The following is a 12,226-nucleotide window of genomic DNA, read 5'->3' as shown; positions in this document are numbered from 1 at the left end:
CCAATGGTGTGTGTAAGAATTGAGCCGAGAGACTAGCAAATATCCATATACGAGGGGCGTTCAATAAGTAATGTCCCTTACCCCCTTCCAGTTGTCCAATCTAGCCGAAATTTTGCATGTGCAGTGATTTATATCTCTATGGCTTATGTGGAAAATAAGATTTTAGAACTAATTGTGGTTTTTTACTTACAGGTGTTTGAACTGAGTCAGGTGTGAAATGGAGACTGTTGAATGCCGAGCTGTGATCCGGTTTTTATATTTGAAAGGACGCACACCACGGGCGACTTTTGATGAAATGAAAGAAACTAATGGTGATGATGCCCCATCCTATGACCTTGTAAAACGCTGGCATCATAAATTCAAACATGGCCGGAACTCTGTGGAAACAGCTCCCAGACCTGGTCGCCCCCCTTCTGCCATTGATGAGGCATCTGTCCGTCAAGTTGAGGCTGCCATTTTGGAAGATCGACGCATTACTATTCGCCAAATAGCCCAAGAAGTCAAGATTAGTACAGGTTGTGTAAAACAGTCATTTATGATCATTTGTATAAGCATAAGGTGTCTGCCAGATGGATCCCCAGGTTGCTCACACCTTTCCAGAAGCAAGTACGCATCGTGTGCTCAAGGATGAATTTGGAGAGGTGCCAAGAAGATGAGTCAAAGTTTCTCAAAAGACTGATTACACAGGATGAAACCTGGGTCCATCACTATGAACCAGAGACCAAAGCCCAGTCAATGCAGTGGAAGCACTTAGATTCACCACCTCCAAAGAAGGCAAGGGTGCAGCCCTCCGCTGGCAAGGTCATGCTCACAGTCTTCTGGGACCAGGATGGAGTAGTGATGACAGATTTGCAAAGGGTACCACAACTACAGGAGCCTATTATGCTTCACTTTTGAGGAAATTAAGAGAAACTATCAAAATCAAAAGGTGGGTAAGATCAGCAAAGGTGTCCTCCTCCTGCAGGGCAACGCTGCGGTCCACAACTCGCATGTCGCCAGATCAGAAGCACGGGCGTGTGGCTATGAAATTCTCCCCCATCCCCCCTACTCTCCTGACCTTGCACCCTCTGACTTTCACCTTTTCCCAGCCATGAAGTTGTTTTTGAAAGGAAAGCGTTTCCTAGATGATGCAGCCTTGATCTCTGAAGTCATGTCGTGGTTGGGGGACCAAACTGGGGTGTTCTACAAAAACGGTCTCCAGAGCTGCATCAAACGATGGGAAAAATGTGCAACTCTGGGTGTTTCCTATGTAGAGAAAGACTAATGAATGTGTTGACAAGTTAAACACCATATGAGGACGGAGCCTTTATTTGTACGACGTTTCGCTTATTACAGCTGTAATAAGCGAAATGTCGTACAAATAAAGGCTGTCCTCATATGGTGTTTAACTCATCAATCTTGCCGGCAACTGCCAGTTTCATGAAAACTAATGAATGTGCCATGTTTCGTTGCTCTATTGCTATGGGAAATGGGTGAGGGGCATTACTTATTGAACGTCTCTCGTAAATACCTCCAGCCTTACCCAAACAGTCTGGAGAGTGAATAAACTTAAATGAACAAGGTCTTCAAAAGCACCAGGATGAAGGATGAGAAGGTCCTAAGCAAAATCAAAAAGGTATTCTGGAACACTACAGGATATGTGAATTTAAGTGCTAAGATAAGGTGGAGGTGCTAAGATAAGAGGGAGGGTGGAGGGGTGTGGAGTGTATTCAGGGATGGAATGGGTGGGAATTATTTTGTGCCTTTTTCTTTTTGACTACCCCCCTTGTAAGGGGGAAAAAGACTTGGTATATGTATGTATGTACAAAATAGACTATACGAAATGGAATGACAAATAACCAAATACAATTGATTCATCCAAAACATGTATCACCACATGACAAAACCATATAATTTTCTATCATCCAATCAACATGTTTTGGTAACTGTGAGTGGAGTATTTACCTAGTTGTATTTTATGGGAAGGGCAGCTATGCTCATGGTGTCCTGTCTTCATATCTCATTTTATCTAATCTGTTTTTAAATTCATGATTTGTTTTTGCACACACCAATTTTTCGTCCAACTTGTGATCATGTACATGTATACAGTCGTCAATTCACTCCACATACAGAGCATACAATATTAATCTGCTTTGACTGAGGTCTTCAAAGAGACTTGAAATATTTTTTTGTAGCATGTAAGGATACTTCACAAATTATATACAGACAAAAACTCTGTAAAATTCCAGAATCATGTAAACACGGATAATTAACACCAAACGTATGTTGTCCAATAGCTCCTAACCTATTACAACCAAGCCTAATCATTCCATAGAAAAATAAATCTTTCCAATGCAAACAAGAATGTGAAAAATGTGATTGCATGACACTGGAATACAACCACAAATTCTTGTAAAGACAAGTGTAACAATGGTTAAACATCATCTGAACCCGAAGGAGTTCAATGACTCAATTTCCGTTAACTGGCTGCGCCCCCACAATGTGTGGGCATTGATGAGTTTTGGAGATAAATGGGAAGTAGGAATTCTCCAAGATGTTAATTTTGCAGGACCACCAAAGAAGTACACATCCTAACTTGCCTAAGTCATTCCTAATGATTAATAGTGGTGCCAACTTAATGACCCTCAAGAACCAAGTATTTAGTGTATACATTTCATATCTACCCTGCAAATCTCAAATCAATTCATTTTGACACTAATACAGAATCTACGGACCAATTTCATGGTTTTATAATTTGTGAAGATCAAGGTCATTGACTATGTATATATATTGGCTATTCTATGTCTAAATGTCAAGTTTGTGGAACAGATGATATCAATACATCCTTGTCAAACAACCAGAACTGTAAACACCTGTTTCCAAAATCCTATTCCAATCAAACTTATTCCAAAACAAGAAATGTGTTCTAGTAAAAAAAAAAAAAAAACACAAGGATGTATCGATCGAAACCCATTGTCCGAAACCACGCCTTTTCTCGTATTACTTGAGTTCACACAGCTTTCATTCTACAAAAATAGGTCAAGTACTCACTCAACATTTGTTGGGAAATCTTCTTCCACAAAAATCACATCATCATCCGGGTTTACAGTGTTAATTGTGTCCGTTTCCATTTGTTGTGGCTCAGCCATCTTGAGTCGAGACTAAGGGCTCGTTGCACAGCGCACGAGAAGCAATGTTTACACGACTACGGATCGGTAAATTCCAGAAACGAGTCTTGACCAGGAATCACAACACTTTACACTAAGTTGACGCAATCATCGGAGCAGTGCCTTATTATGATGGTTATTTTGTTATCACATTTTTCAAAATATTAACCTAACTCATTCTCACACTAAAAGGAATAAAGATAAAAAATATGTAATTTATCTCGTTCTGAAACTATCTAATCACTAATGAATTACGTAATTCTACGTCATGAATTCCCTAGAATTTACCAACCGTTGTAGGAAAATAAACATGTCCAAACTATGGGATATATAGTTGAAGTCTGGTTTAGAACGAAACGGGGGGTCAATGAACCACAACTGTCAACATGTTAGGTCGCTGAATTCTTGTCAAGGTGTTCAATTACTATTTCCTAGTGCGATGTTTTATTCATTTACTTTACATTTCATTCAATTTTGACATCCATTGTTTCATGTGCATTGCGGTGGGTAAGTCCAAATTTAACCAGGAGAGCGACAATTTTCAATACTTTTTTTATACATATATACAATTTTTTTTTTTTTTTTTACAAAATTAGTAGTTGAATAGGGAGAGCGTGAAGCAAAGCTGAAAATGTTTGGTAGTTTGCTAAGTTGAATGACTGAGTTGGGAAATTATATATTATTTTTTATTTTGTCATTTCCCAATAAGTTAGCATTTCATTAGCGATTACCAGCCCATATGTCCATGAGGACAAAATCGCATCGAAGCGTCATCGAGATGGTAAAGGATAGGAGAGATAGTGAAGAGTATTTATTTTTCTATTTTTATTTGTTTATCTATTTATCTATTGTAGTTTGAATGTGGTACAGGTATTGGTGTACAGTTGGCACCCCAGCACAGGGTCAAAGGTCACAGTCTAGAACAGTATTACTCAAACTTTTTTACACCAGGGCGCACCTATGAATTAACCAAAACATTGGGGCGCATCATTGATTCTAATATGTAAAATTTAGCCTTGAATTTTGAAAATAGGAAATTTATAAAGAAGTATCCTGAAATAATAATTTATTTTTTAGACATTACATTTTACATTTAAAGTATCCTAATGTAAAACATGTGATTGATGAGATTTGGCAATTTTGTGAATGTTTGACCTTATTTGTGATAAATTTACTCTCATCTCTTCATCAATGCATTTAATATTTGATCTATTTTTACATTTAATGTTAGTACAGAAAATCGTTGTTCACAGAGATATGATGTGGAAAACTGCAATAAAACAGTCAAAGCTTTCCTAGCTATTGAAGGAATCCGTTTTTTTATTTAAATCCAAAATTGATCGATGGACATATCCTTATGCTTGATCTTCAAGCTTCGATCAATAGATATGGTAACCAGCTCTTCCTCTTCTGTTAAAAAAAAAAAAAAAAAAAAAAAAAAAAGTCATCAGTTGAAATGTCAATGAAAGTGTTGCGGATCCAATCGTGTTGCTCGGTGTTTATTGATGGAAAATAATAATTTATTTTTGGTGTCTTTAAAATATATGAAAATCATAAAAATCTAAAATATAAGTATATCTTCTTAATTAAATATTCCGTTATCTTGGGGCGCATCGTTTGAGAAAACACTGGTCTAGAAGGAGGACGAATGGGCGTTGGCTGGTTTAGGGGGCCAGTGTGTATGCCAGGGTTTCTCAACCATTTTAGCCATATCGCCCCCTTTTTCAATTGAAAAAAGGATCGCCCCCTTAATTGGAAAATAGTAATAAAAATTATTGCAACAATGATAAACAACTAATTTAAAATGTTTTACTCACGTTGTGTTTTAATGAGATCCTTGGGCCCAGCTGGTGCTTCGCTGCTAGATCTTTTATATTAGGTTTAAAATTTGTCAGTTAGAAGCAATACATGTGATGTTTTTCGCCCCCCTGAGCTCAAAAATCGCCCCATAGGGGCCGATATCGCCCCCGTTGAGAATGACTGGTGTATGCGAATGTGTATGAGGTAAGGTGCGAGTGATAGAGGCGAGACATAGAAGAAAAAATGTAGATAGTAATTAAGTAGCGTATGAATTAGGTGGCGATACGAGTGTCGTATCAAACGAATAAGAAGAAGAACCAGGAACTAACGCGGGCACGGTAATGACACATCGCTCCATTATAACCAGCTATCTAGGCATGGCCGAGACGACTGGCATGAAGGAACCGTTCAAAATAAGCAACATAGCACTAAAATCGTTTGATGGGAATGGAGACGTCGCCGCGTGGCTCACAAAGACAGAATTAGTGGCAAAATTAACCGGTATCACAGACGTCGCGAGCTACATTGCCCTTAACCTAGAGGGCAACGCAGTGGCCATCTATCTAGAATTGAGCGATAGTGATCAAGCAGATACAGAGAAGTTGAAACGGAGGTTGAAGGAGGCGTTTGCTGAGGGAGAGTTCGAAGCTACAAGCGAAACCGGTCAGGAATAAACTCGGAACGAATCCCGTGACTCTCTTTTTCCACCTTTTTCAATTTGTCACAATGTCTCAATATATATATATATTACATATATGTATATATATATATATATATATATGTATATATATATATATATATATATATATATATATATAATCAAGATGCCGACGCCGGCATCCTCATGTACCTACTTGCGCCTCATGACATCTACGTGGGCGTCATCGTACCGAAGTGGATCGGCTACCAAGAATGCGCTGGGATGGCGAACGGGTCGACGTTTATACCAACAAGAAGATTAACGGCCCTATCGACATTTAAAGACGAAGGTTTAGAGCAATTAGTCAGGATGGTGTTTGTGAATGGATTCCCTGACCACGTATCAGCTGGGCTACAAGAAGTAGATAATGCTGTGTCTGCGAGCATGGATGTGTTGATAGTCCGTGCTAGACTTTTCACAAAGGCATAGAGGGGTAAGCCTTTAGTTACCCTGGCGACCAAGAAACTGCGAGGGGTAGTGCGAGATCGAGGTACCAGTCGAATTACTTCCATGGTAACAAGGGAGACGGACCGCCTATCCGGACTACACGGGCCGATGGAAAAGGGAAATCGCGGGAGTCCAAGGGTGACCACAGCAGATGGAGGGGCCCACCTCGGATACGCTGCTGTGCAAGCTGCCGCGCAATTAATGTAAGGACGCTATCCAACTGTGTGCCGATTGTAGATGTCTGGTTGAGAAGAAGACGTGCAAGAGCACTAATAGATTCCGGGTGTTTAACCACGATCGTGACGGCCGACCTGATTAAAGGATTCAGATAGGGAGATATGGCCCTGATGGCAGTTGACGAAAGGGAGACGAGGTGTGAGGGCGACCAGGAAGTCAAAATGACGATGGAGGGTATTCCAATACTACTAAGAGCGCTTGTTATTAGAAGGGTCATAGCGGGAATTGTGGTGGTGCTGGGAATAGATGCAATTACACAGTGTTGCTAGGGTTCGCGTATATAATTGGGGAAATATAAGAGAGAAACACACCAACACCACTATGATGGCTTTATTTGGATTAACAACAGTACAACTATACTAGCTGAACAGTATCTATCAGAGGGTCAATCTACAACACTTTTCTGTTCTGGAGGGAGGCTGAAGTGTCCGTTCAACAGCTCGATGCGATGTTCTCCTGCTCGGGTCGAGCGCTGAGTCCTCCTGCTCCAGTCGGGTGCTGAGTCCCTCCTGGTCCGTCACGGTTGGCGGCGCGTCGTAGTGTGTCGACCTGTCGACTTACTAGGGAAGACCACCCGCTCGCGCGGGATCGGTTTTTGTGGGAGGGGAAGAATGTCTGTAAGAAAATAAAAAGATAGTAGTGTATAAAAGAGGGCTATTGCCAAAGTGCGCTTTTTCGTGAGCGATTAGGGGCGGTTGATGGTCGTGGCTCGGGAGAAATGGGCAGGGAACTTGGACGGCGGCGCCGAAGCCTAGGATTAAAATCAGCAAAAGTTGAGAAAATGATAGGAGGCGTAGTAGAGAAAGGTTGAAAAATGGAAAAATCTTTAGTGGGAGGTAAACTGAAATGAGATGTAGTATAAGAAAAAGTTAGAAAGGAAGCGAAATTTAGTCGAAGAAAAAGTACGTGTAGATGTTTGTGCGTGGGGCGTGGCTATGTTCGTGAGAGGTGCGTGTATGTATCTTACGCGGGTGGAGTTGCTGATTAACCCCAGCTAGGTAGCGCGGTCCTGATTAGCCCCAGGTTAGGCTTGAGCGGTCCTGATTGGCCCCAGGTTAGGCTTGAGCGATGAGCGAGCGATATCCGAAGCGTAGTCTTGAGAGTGGATCCGATGGCAGTGCGAGGGGGCCAGGCGGCCGAGTTGTTTTATCTTTCTCCTTCCAAGCACAACTTTGAGAGTAGAGAATTACGTGACTTAGGAATTATGTGTAAATGTCAGAAGTGTAAACCCGCTCGCCAGCGTCAGCTAAGAGGACAGGCGTGGGTACGGGCCGGTCGACAGGAGAGACCCCAGTATATCCTCCCCCGCTACTGGCCGGCGAAGAGTTAAGGGCTCTAATTCAGAGTTGAATTAAGGGCGACCTCTGCTAAGCCAGCGAGAAAGTGTGCGTGTATCTCTCTTTTCTTCCAAGCACAACTCTGAAAGCAGAGAATTACGTGACTTGGGAAATGTGTGTATTTGTCTTTGGTGTAAACCCGCTTGCCGACGTCAACGGAGAGATCAGCCTTGTGCCAGACCGGCCGCAGCAAAGGAGAAAAGTCTCCTTCGCCGCGACCAGCCGGCGAAGATTGATGGGCGCTGTTGTGAGAGCTGGAACGGAGAGCGACGTCTGACCTTTGCTGAGTCGGCGTTGGTTATGTCCCTCAAGTTCCTTCGTGACCTCCTTCTGTGGATGTGTGTGTGTGGGGGGGGGGGACCGAAGAGTAGGGTTGAACTGCGCATGCGTGGCGCAGGAGTGACGACGAATTGTCCGGTTCAGTTGGCGGCCCTGGGAAGGGATGCCCTCTCCTTCTCTCGCTATGGTCAAACATTTTACCTGGGTCAGGTCCACGTGGTACAGCTTACGTGGGGGTGAAATATCTCTCGCTGTCAGCCTTCAGGCTGGAGGTTGAGAGACAGCTCGGAGAAGTCGCGTTTGTCGCCGCCGGACAAGTGAAGATTGGAGCGACAAGCGATTCGAGGACGGAACGGAAAGGGAACTGTCAAAGGCCGAAAGTAGACGTGAAAATAACAATGAGGGCCATGATGGGCAGTGTCACCACGAAACTCGACCCTAAGGAGAAGGCGGCGCCTTGTACAATTGAGGATGAAGACTTCCTGGCGAAATTTGATGGCCAGAGGTGGGAGGTAGGGTGATACCTGAATAAAGGCTCACCTCTATTGAAGAACAAAGTCGACTGCTACGAACAGACTCTCGGAGTGAGGTTGAGATATGACTTTGACGTCGTAGAGCGGTGAATTGACGAGGGAATTTTCAGTCCCAGTGGAGGATGGAGTCTTGCCGCTGATGGCAGTGGTGCACCCAACCAAGAACAAAGTGCGACCGGTGTTGGATTTCAAAGAGCTGAACCAGTAAGTGAGATGTCATACTGGCAATTATTTTGTGGACGTTTATAACGAGACCCTACGCAAATGGTGCCAAATGGGGGGTGTCCACAATTGTAGATCTACGGGCGGCTTACCTACAAATTCACGTGGTGAAGTAGCTATGAAAATACCAACTAATAAAATATAAAGGTAAAACGTATCCCTTGACCAGACTGGGATTTGGGCTGTACTCAGCTTCGAGGATAATGACGAGGATCCTGAAGGCAATACTGGAGAAGACTGAAGTGATGAAGAAGGGCACGGAATCCTACCTCGATGACATATTGGTGGATGATACTGCTGCACCGGCGTCGGACGTAGTGGAACACTTAGCTCGGTTCAAATTGGTCTCGAAGGACCCGGAACCGATGGAAGGAGGAATGGTCTTGGGACTCCGACTAGAGAGAGACGGGAGCGGAAACCTGTCGTTCAGGAGAGGCAACGAAATCCTGAATGTAACGGACGAGATGAACAGACGAGAGGTCTTCTTGCTGTGTGGCAAATTGGTTGGTCACTACCCGATCGCAGGTTGGCTCCGTGTAGCGTGTAGTTACATTAAGAGGCGGTCAGGGTCGACGGATTGGGGAGACAAGGTTGATGAGGGCACGCTCACGATGATACGTGACGTCGTACGACGGGTGAGACGCGAGGATCCAGTGAGAGGACAGTGGAGTGCACCACGACAGAGCATGGCAGTATAGCAACCGGCGTAGTCTTGGAGACAGGAGATGTAGTCGAAGATGGGGCGTGGCAGCGAAAAAAGGTGACTATCATCACATTAATATGTCGGAGTTGGATGCGATTGTAAAAATAGTTAATTTGGCGCTGAAGTGGGGACTACGTGAGATTGAAATCAGGAGAGACTCACCCACGAGATGGATGAACTCAATGCTAACGGCTGAGAAGAAAATACACACTAAAGGGGCAGAAGTGGTCATTCTTAAACGGCGCCTTGGGATCCTGAGTGAGTTAATAGATGAATTCAGCGTGAAGGTGAGCGTAACCCAAGTTCCGTCAAGGGTGAACAAAGCGGACGCGCTAACAAAGGTAAAGAAAAATTGGCTGAGAGTGCCGGAAGAGGGAGAGAGGCATGAAGTGTACGCCGCAGGGTCCCTATAGCGGAAAGAGTTACATGGAACACATCACCTGGGTGTTGATAGGTCACCGTTCTTAGCAAGGAAAGCTGACCCGAATATAACTAGGGAAGAAGTCCGGCGTGCGGTGAGAGCATGCGTCCGGTGTCAATCGATAGATCCCGCTCCTAGACCGCATGCAACAGAGGAACTCAACATAGAAGAGAACAGGAGGAGGATGGCGGTCGATGTAATCCACTATCGACGGGGCATGTACTTATCGATGGTTGACTGTGGCCCAGGACGCTTCGCTGTCTGGCGGGAGCTGAAGACGGAGACGAGAGAGGAAATTGTACGGGTGATGAATGAGATATTTCTGGAACGGGGTCTAGTGGATGAAGTCCTGATGGATAACGACACCGCATTTCGGCCGAGAGCACTGAAAGAAATACTGGACAAGTGGAGCACTAGACGTTTCTTTAGGGATGCGTACCGGCCGAGCGGAAACGGAATAGTAGAACGACACCATCGCACTATCAAATCCATCGCCGAGAGGGCGCTAATACCGCATATGGAGGCAGTCTTCTGGAATGATATGTCCCCTAGGTCAGGCCAAGACGAAGACTCGGCACTACAAAAGCTTTATTTAAATGTGAATGACGGCATTACAGGGTAGCGACGGTGCTACCGGCCAATGCTAAAGAAGGCGCTGCCTCAGTGCAGGTTGGGGAGGAGGTATGGGTAAAGCCGAAGGATGGTAAGTGGACGTCACAGTGGACGAGGGAGATCGTGACGGAGGTAAATGGGCGGAATAACATCTCTGTCGAGGGAGTGCCGCGACATATAGTGGATCTTCGTCATGTGGTGGATGGCGGAGGAAAAAGCGAGGAAGAGAGTCACGACGCGGTAGTGGATGGGGGAGCGACACCTCGACGAACGCAGCGTGAGAGACGTCCTCCGAGATGGCTGCAGGACTACGCAGTAGGAGACGAAGACGACGAAGAATAGGTTGATCTCGAGATCAAGGGAGGTGGTTGAATGTGGTGAATGTGGTACGGGTACGGGTGTACAGTTGGCACCCCGGCACGGGGTCAAAGGTCACCGTCTAGAAAAAGGGCGAAGGGGGGCATTAGCTGGTGTGCGTAGGCAGTGCGTATGTGAATGTGTATGAGGAAAGGTGCGAGTGATAGAGGCGCGGCATAGAAGAAAAAATGTAGATAGTAATTAGGTAGCGCAGGAATTAGGTGACAATATGAGTGAAAGAGACGAGTGTCGTATCAAACGAAGAAGAAGAACCAGGAACTAACGCGGACAAGGTAAGTGATACGTCGCTCCGTTATAACATCTATTTTTGCGATGAGTTTTCAATCATGAAAAAATGTTACGTTGACCTGGTCTGGAGAGGATGAGTATGTAGGGGATGGAATGGATGGGAGTGGTTTCTATGCCTTTGACTTTGGCTACCTCACGTGTAAGAGGGAAAAGAGCCTTTATTATTATTATTATTATTATTATTATTATTATTATTATTATTATTATTATTATTATTATTAATAATATTATTATTACTATTATTATTATTATTATTATCATCATTGTTATTATTACTATTATTATTATTACTATAATTATTATTATTATTATTATTATTATTACTATAATTATTATTATTATTATTATTATTATTATTATCATTATTATTATTATTATTACTATTATTTAGTATTGTTTGGAGTTGAGTGAGTGTGGAGGGAAGTGGGGGGATGACCTACTTATTTGTGGATGTAACTTCGTCTGCTAAGTCGGAGAGATGGAAGCGGCGGATTGTGATGCAATTTGAGAGGGCGCTGAGAGGAAAAAAACTGAAAGTAAATGGGAGCAAAAGAGGATGAGATCATGGCTCCTACAAAGGCAGATAAATAATTCTCTAGGCTCATACTAAAAAATCCCTAGATTTGTCAAAAACGTCCTAGTTTACAAAATATCAACACAGATGTACGTACTGTACAGTACCAAAAAATAATATTTTGTATGAAATTATAGGAAAAAATGATAGAGTATTTCAGATTTTTATTATACAGATAATACACTACAGTAAATAATAAAAAAAATAGTTCCCTTTCCGATAATTCTCTCGAACCAAAAAATGAACTGTACTCCAATCCAATAAGAAATAACATTCGATTTCGGCCGTGCAGCTCGGTACAGTTGGTAGTCCTGCATATTCCCGCCAATTTTCATATGCTATACCAGCTGATAATAAGTAGTTACTTTCACCAAAGATTTGATAAGGATTTTTTCTCAATGTTTGATAGTCTAAATTATATAATCTACAATCATTCTTTTCTGTTCTATGTAGCCCACTTACACCCCTATTTTTCTTACCTTTTAATTTGAGTAGAGTCAAATAATCTACCTACCGTCTCCACAAATTATTGATAAATTCATATTACAT

At 43.0% G+C, this 12,226-nt stretch overlaps 1 pseudogene; it reads left to right on the top strand.

Moving 5' to 3' along the window:
* The first annotated feature begins 500 nt into the window (after nt 1–500).
* On the top strand, nt 501–3,018 carry LOC143027811 (uncharacterized; annotated as a pseudogene).
* The last annotated feature ends 9,208 nt before the right edge of the window (nt 3,019–12,226 follow it).

The sequence above is a fragment of the Oratosquilla oratoria genome, chromosome 8 (assembly GCF_046742065.1).
Source record: "Oratosquilla oratoria isolate Oo_2021 chromosome 8, ASM4674206v1, whole genome shotgun sequence".
Classification (NCBI taxonomy): domain Eukaryota; kingdom Metazoa; phylum Arthropoda; class Malacostraca; order Stomatopoda; family Squillidae; genus Oratosquilla; species Oratosquilla oratoria.
Note: the sequence above shows the minus strand (reverse complement) of the source record. Positions and strands in the feature narration are given on the sequence as shown.